Source organism: Penicillium canescens, assembly GCF_028828765.1.
Source record: "Penicillium canescens strain IBT 15451 chromosome Unknown utg000015l_segment0_segment0, whole genome shotgun sequence".
NCBI classification, from domain to species: domain Eukaryota; kingdom Fungi; phylum Ascomycota; class Eurotiomycetes; order Eurotiales; family Aspergillaceae; genus Penicillium; species Penicillium canescens.
Window position 1 is genome coordinate 169635 of NW_026703977.1, and position 7547 is coordinate 177181.

Here is a 7547-nt window from a genome sequence, read left to right on the forward strand (position 1 = left end):
GCGCGCCGTAGATGCTTCCGAATTTTATGTAAATCAGGATTCGGGTTATCAAGTAGCGGGAAAACTGTCTTCTCCAATTTTTCAATACGCGCATAAGAATTGGGCGGAGAATTGGTCGCTGAACTTGGGAATTCGCGGGTGGGTGACGGCTCGTCGTACATACGTAAGGTCTCTTCGTCCGAATACTGCCCTAAATTACCCAAAACTTGTGTCGGATCTAGTGGCCAGATACCAGTAGATTTAAACGAGGTTTGGATAGTTTTGGACTTTAAGGCGTGGCGTCGGACGGCGTCAATATTGCGGAAAAAATCGCGTTTTTCGTTGCTTCCACCCCACGCCACAACCTCAGTATTCGCCATTTTAAACTCATGTTTTAGGCTTAAAAAAGCCTCAGCATCAAGGGGCTGACATATATGAGTCGTGTGAGGTACAAAATACCAAGGAATAATCAGGTTTTCCTTACAAAAATCGAGAAATTCGATAGTTGTATGAGACGTATGATTATCCATTAGCAAAAGCCTCGGTCGCCCACGTCGTACGCGGTTTTTTGTGGCTTCATGAAATGAGCATAGCCATCGGTAAGCAGTCTCACTATCCGTCCAGCCACTAGACGTTAAGTGGATAATTTTGTACGCCGAAGAAGAGGTTGACATATTACTATACTAGTCTTCTATGTAGACGCTACCTTTGACTAGAAACCACGGAAACATCACCCAGCCATCAGCGGCAATACATTCAATGCTAGTAATAGTTTCACCTCGATCTCTAGTAGCAATACTAGCAGTTTGGCGCGTAGAGACGACGTGTTGGTTAAGTCCTTCGCTATTTTGGAAGCCGGTTTCATCCCAATTATAGATCTCATGAGGTTCAAAACCATGCTCACGGTAGAGACACTCAAGCCTATCATACCAATGGCTAATAACTCCAGGGTCCTCAGCTTGAATTCGTAAAGACTCCTTTGATTTTTGGGTAATAAGCTTGATGTGTGGAGGTAGACGCCGTATAAGCCGATAGCTATACATTGAACTAACAACTCTCTCCGAACCCGCTATTTTCAACAGGCGATTTGCGGCAATTTCAATATATTTTGCAGTTGGAGGTGTATAGCAAGAATTTAGCACTTCGATCCAGCTAATTAATGCATTTTCCTGATTCGAATTCAATGCATTATTGGTGGTAGGGCGATCGGAGAGAGATGTCTGTCCGTTTTTGCGACCGCGAAGCTTCGAATAAGACACGCGATAATGGTCCGCAGCCTTACGTAGAGATGAAAATTTTCGCGTAGTATAAGCATATAATGCCTTAGCTAGCAGATCCTCTTCATCACGAGCTTTTTTAGGCATTTTTGGTGGGTAGAAATACGCGTAAAAGTTGAAAAGGTAGGAAATTTGCATTATGGAGGTTAATTGCATTATGGCTGTGGGACACCCCCTACCCGCGAGGGTGGGGGGCGGTCCTGTGACACGGCTACATGGGTTTTCGCCAGCTACGTCCATGCACATAATATATATTCTTTACCCCTAAGTTTACTCAGTAAGAACACAACCTTATTTATAGTCGGTTTCGCTTCAAATTTAGATTATCTCATAGATCCCCTCGAGATACACGTAACACATCAATATACCCCTTCGCTGAAAATACAGGATCCCCAAATGCCTGGAACTCTCGCAGAAACAGTTGATCAAAAGGCAGAGGCATTCCGGATTGCCTTCTTCCCCAAACCGCCGCCAGCCGATCTATCCGACACGGACTCATTCCAGTACCCACAGCAAATCGAGTTTCCAGCAGTCACCGCTCAAGAGATACAGGAGGCGGTGCGAGGAGCGAAAGCAGGGAAAGCACCCGGAGAAGACGGTATACCAAACTCTCTCTGGCACAAGCTTATCGAGATACCGGTGGTTCTAGCAACAATGGTCCAGTTATTCAACGCATGCATAAACACGGGATACAACCCGTCACATTTCCAGCGCTCAATCACGGTGGTGCTCCGGAAGCAAGGCAAAAGTGACTACCAGCTCGCAAAATCCTACAGACCCGTCGCGTTGCTGAACACGCTCGGAAAGTTTCTGGAGGCAGTTGTCGCGCGACGGATCAGCTACGCAGCAGAAACCAACGGTTTACTCCCACGAAACCATCTAGGCGGGCGAAAGGGCATATCCACCGATCATGCTATCCACACTATCATCGACCGAATCAAGACTGCATGGGGAAAGGGCAAGCCAGTGGTATCTCTGCTGATGCTGGACGTGTCCGGAGCGTACGACAATGTCTCCCATGAACGTCTACTACACAACCTCAAGAAACGTCGCTTGGGACATTTCGTTCCCTGGGTGAGGGCCTTCTTGACCAATCGAAGCACAAGGATCCGCATGCCCGAGGGCACATCCGATCGAATCCTGACACCTACAGGCATCCCTCAAGGATCACCGATCTCACCCATTCTATATCTCATCTACAACGCAGACCTCGTTGAGAACTGCAGCAACGGTGTGACAAGCAACGGGTGGGTCGACGATGTTTGCTTCATGACAAAGGGAGACAGCGAACGCGAAACCATCAAGAAACTCAGAGCGGCATGCCGCAAAGCCGACCAATGGGCCGAGAAACATGCATCAGTTTTTGACCCGAAGAAGTATGCACTCGTGCATTTTGTAAACACCAGGGAAGTCGACCCACAACACACATCGCTTTCTCTACGAGGACACACGGTGACAGCCACGAGGACGGCTGAGCGGTACCTAGGCTATTGGCTGGATCCGGGTCTGGAATTCCACCATCACCGCGAGAAAGCGGTGGCCAAGGCCGGTGTCTCTCTCCACGCACTACGAAGCCTGGCAGGATCAACGTGGGGAGCCTCACTCTATGCAATGCGAAAGATCTACCAAGCGGTGATAATCCCGCAGATGCTCTTTGGGGTTTCCGCGTGGTATCAACCTATGCTCATCAGTCATTCCAAGGCACGCATAATCAGTCGGCCTTTCGTGGCAATCCAGAAGCAGGCAGCATGTCTCATCAGTGGAGCTTTCAGAACTACGGCAGCAGAGGCACTGAATGCAGAGCTTCACCTACCGCCTATTTCTGTTCACATGAATCGACTGGTGAAAGAAACGGCCCTTCGACTACGGACAGGACCAAAGTTCGCTGTCCCGCCAACGATGTTACGTCGACGACCGGCAGATGAGAGAGACTGGGCTGGATGGTCACCGATGGAGGCGCAAGCTTGGAAGGCGGGCGGATGTCTTATGGCTCCCCCGGATACTTTGACGAGGAAATGGGAGAGTCGAAAGGCATTCGTCCTGGCACCATGGCAAGCGCCACCAGAGGTAATCATCGAGGAAAGAGAAGCTGCGGTGAACAATCACAACCAGATCCTGATGAAAGACCCAAGAGAAAGACCCTTGATTCTGTACACCGACGGGAGCGGAATTGATGGAAGGATCGGAGCGGCAGCGGTCGTGGACCTTGAGGATCAACATGCTCATAGCCAGATGGGAGATGATAATACGTCCACCGTATATGCGGCAGAGCTTCGAGCCATTGAGATGGCACTTGAAATGGTTCTGGAAAGCACAGAGCCATGGGCTAAGCAGGCGAAAAACGGGGTAGTCATCTTTGTAGACAGCCAAGCAGCGCTGAAGGCGCTGAGACGACCGCGGATGCCGTCAGGACAGGTCTATCTAGCAGGATGCCTCAACCTGATCCGACAACTTGCGGGCAGAAGCATTCGGACAGAACTCAGATGGATTCCTGCGCACCAAGGAGTCATTGGCAACGAGATCGTGGACCAACACGCAAAAGAAGCGGCGCAGGAACAGGACGGGCTGCATAACCCCCTCAACCGAGACATATGTCTCGCAGCCGCAGCGAGACGACGAATTCGCAGAGAAGCGAAGCTGGAGTGGGACAGAACGTGGGCCAAGGAAGCGACCAGTCGTCCGACGAAACGCTTGATTGAAGCACCAACAAAGAAGACGCTGGAATACTGGACGGGCTTGCGCAAAGCGACGACATCGATTCTGATGCAGCTTAGAACTGGGCGAATTGGCCTAGGGGCTTACCTGAATCGTATCAACCGACGCGAAACAGCGCGGTGTGATTGCGATCTTGGCAGCCAAACAGTAACACACGTCCTACTGGAATGCCCCTTGCACCAGGACGAGCGAGACTGGATGAGAAGCGCTCTCTCATACCAGGGAGTCGCTCTCCACCGGGACGAACTCCTCACACGACCGGAGGCCCGCACAGTTGTGGCCGAATTCATGGTCAAGACCGGCCTCCTAGGCCAATTTCAGACAGTCGACCCTACGGCTCTGGGCGAGGAAGGGGACGACAAAGGAGCGGAGACAATGATCCCTTAGACAGTGTGACGGAAGAAGAAGGATGGCGCCCATTAGGAGTGCAGTGCCAGGTCCACTGTACTCCCTTGATCCAAGCGAGCGCGCAAGCGGCAGCCGACAAGACTGGACAGTTGGAGAGAAGAGGGCGTGGGAATGGTGTGTTGAAGCGGGGCCCTGGTCCTACCCGCGACCAGGGGTAAATGACGTTCATTTTGGCTTTGTGTTTATCATGTTTGCATCCGTGCATTTCTTTTGTTTAGTCTACGTCTTTCGATTCGAGGGCGATTGATCAGAAATTCGCAAGGCGAGTTCCCTGACGGTCGCCCAGTGGGCTGGCGACCACCTTCCAGCTGTCGGCAGGCCTGACAGCACTCCCGCATAGCAGCATATATATAGAGCGAGCTACATCGGGCAAATGAATACATCATCATCATCATCATCATCATCACACATCAATATAGAGCCAAAATATCAATAGTTGCATATTTTATTCAATGTAGAGTAAATGGATCGTCTAATCGGGCTAGCGGAGATTCCACAAGAACGCGTCTCCGCGCGTACGTGCTTTCAATCAGAACAACATTCGAATCGAGGTAAAAAAAGCTATCGAAAACCACCACTTCTGGGTGCTCCAGAGTAAGCAATCAAGCAAGACACAAGCTTGATATACTAATGTAACGTTAGATGACTTCTCCACTTGCTACAACATTCGATTGTCCTAATACTAGGAAGAATAAACGCGATTATGCGGCGCTTAATAAAATACGGCCTCCTTGCAGAGGATGTATCACCCCCGCCCCCTCGAAAGAAGAGAGCGGTCCAGCCCGCCTCTAAGTCACCGACTCCTCCGATTTCAACGTCCCCTACGGCTCCCAGCGATGTTTCTAGAAGTTTATCGAACCTTGATACGGACATATGCCCATCCCAATCAATCTCTCAGATCGAATACGAGGTTGAGAGGGTTAAAATCAAGCAGAAAGATGAGAGTGGGTCGAAAGAGCGGAGCTGGGTATGGAAACACTACCGTACAACACCTGAATCTGGTACCTGGAGACTAGGAAATAAGGAGCGGCTCGAGCTTAAACACCAGTGTATTGTATCGCCATCTAGCTGTCGATTCTTTCGATTTGCATCTAAACTGCGATCTTCAACCACGGCGTTGAAACAGCACCTGCAGCGAACACACAAGCTCTTTCAGGACGGTCATCCAGAGTGCCAAGGACCATTAAGCTCATGGATTTCTAAGGAAAAGAAGCTCCCATTCGAAGAAGCTGCCCTGAATTGGATTGTATCGACCTGCCAGCCGTTTACATGCGTCGAACAACCTTCATTTAAGGCCATGCTGAGGTCTGCAGGCTTTCAGGACTCCGTACTAAGTGCGGATACTGTTTCACGCCGATTATATCTTCGGCTTGATGCTCTTGACAATGAGCTTCTAATCTTGATGTCTTCAGCTTCGTCAATCGCGCTATCTCTTGATGGTTGGACAAGTCAGAATTCGTTGCCAATGCTGGCAATTAGTGCTCACTGGATGACCTCTATTTTTCAGCAGTATCGAGCTTGTATTGAGTTCGTTGAAATCGAAGGCAACCACTCTGGAGAGAACCTTGCTGATATCGTCGCGACGGTTCTTGAGAGGTTTCATATATCTGATAAAGTTATGACGATTACAGCCGACAACGCATCTAATAATGACACCCTACACCGATGCCTTTACCGAAGGCTGTCTCAGCGGTATGATAAGTACCTGGCCGAGACCATCATCCGAGAAGGGAGGATGAAGTTTACCCAGAACTCCCAAATCCGCTGCTTTGCTCATATCTTGAATTTGGTTATGAAAACTATATTGAGGTCTCTACGCGCCAGCTCGCATAAGGAAGCCTGTGATCTTCTTGATGATGTTGCTAAGAGGAGCTGGAAGATGATCAATGCTCCTACTTCACCTATTGCAAAGCTTCGACTACTTGTCCTTTGGATTGCGCGATCTCCTCAGCGAATACAGAGGTGGGATAATCGACCTGGATGTACAAAAGCTATCAACTACGATGTTGATACTCGATGGAACTCTACCTTTGTTATGATTGAGAGAGCTGAAGAGTGCCGCCGGCAGCTCGAAGATACAGTCAACGACGAACCAGACATTGAAGCCTTACGTCTCACACCGAACGACTGGAGACAGCTCTCAGATATCAAGAAAATCCTGGCTCCCTTCAACGAATATACTGAGTACGTCTCCCGAGATAGCCCTTCAATTCATATGGCGGCGCGTATGTTTGAAGAGCTCCATTCTATACTCTTCGCTATCAAGGAACGACGAGGCGAGTGGCAGAAGGTCTCGCCAGCAATAACTATTCTTATTTCCGATGGAATCTCACTCCTGGAGCAGTACCACGACTGCGCCAAAGACAACGATATATACTATATCGCAAGCGTTCTGGACCCTCGAATCAAGACCAAGTGGCTCAAAACGCTACCAGATGGAGAGAAGATTATTGGCCGAATCAGGGCGTTCCTGAAGAAAGCATATCCCACCCCAAAACAGCCTGTATCGACTACTCTAAGCACTAATTGGAAGAGCTTCGAATATCGATTTCTGGAAGCCTTTCAGCCTACACAGTATAACGTCGCTGAATCTGATATCGACCAGTATTTTGATACTCCTACAATCAGCACTGGTTTCGAAAGAAGCCAGAGCCAGACTGAATTTATACTGAACTGGTGGAAGGCCAACAGACTTGAATTTACTTGTATGGCTAAGGTAGCCCAAGATCATCTTGCTATACCAGCAGCAGAGGTAGATATCGAGAGATTATTCAATGGTGGGAGAGATGTACTGGGAATTCGACGTTTCTCTATGAAAGGCAAGACTCTTGGGACGCTAATAAGGCTGAAAGATGCTGTACGTTGGAAGTCTGAGTAGTTATATAGTTATGGTTTCTTTGGCACATGCGGTTGATATTCTGCATTCCAATGACATGTAAGAGAGAAGGTTTATAAGCCCTATTGTGGGAGTGGAATATTCAGTTCCTAATGTAATACGCGTGAATCTATCTAAAACGGGCAGTCGTGATTCCGTCCATGGATTGATTTGCTGAGGTCTTCCTGCAGAGACCGGACATCTCGAAAGTTCATCTCAGAACCTGGTTTTCCTAAGAAAGCTAGATAATAGTTCGCGAACCTGTTCGAAATTCGCGAATTTTGACGGATCGA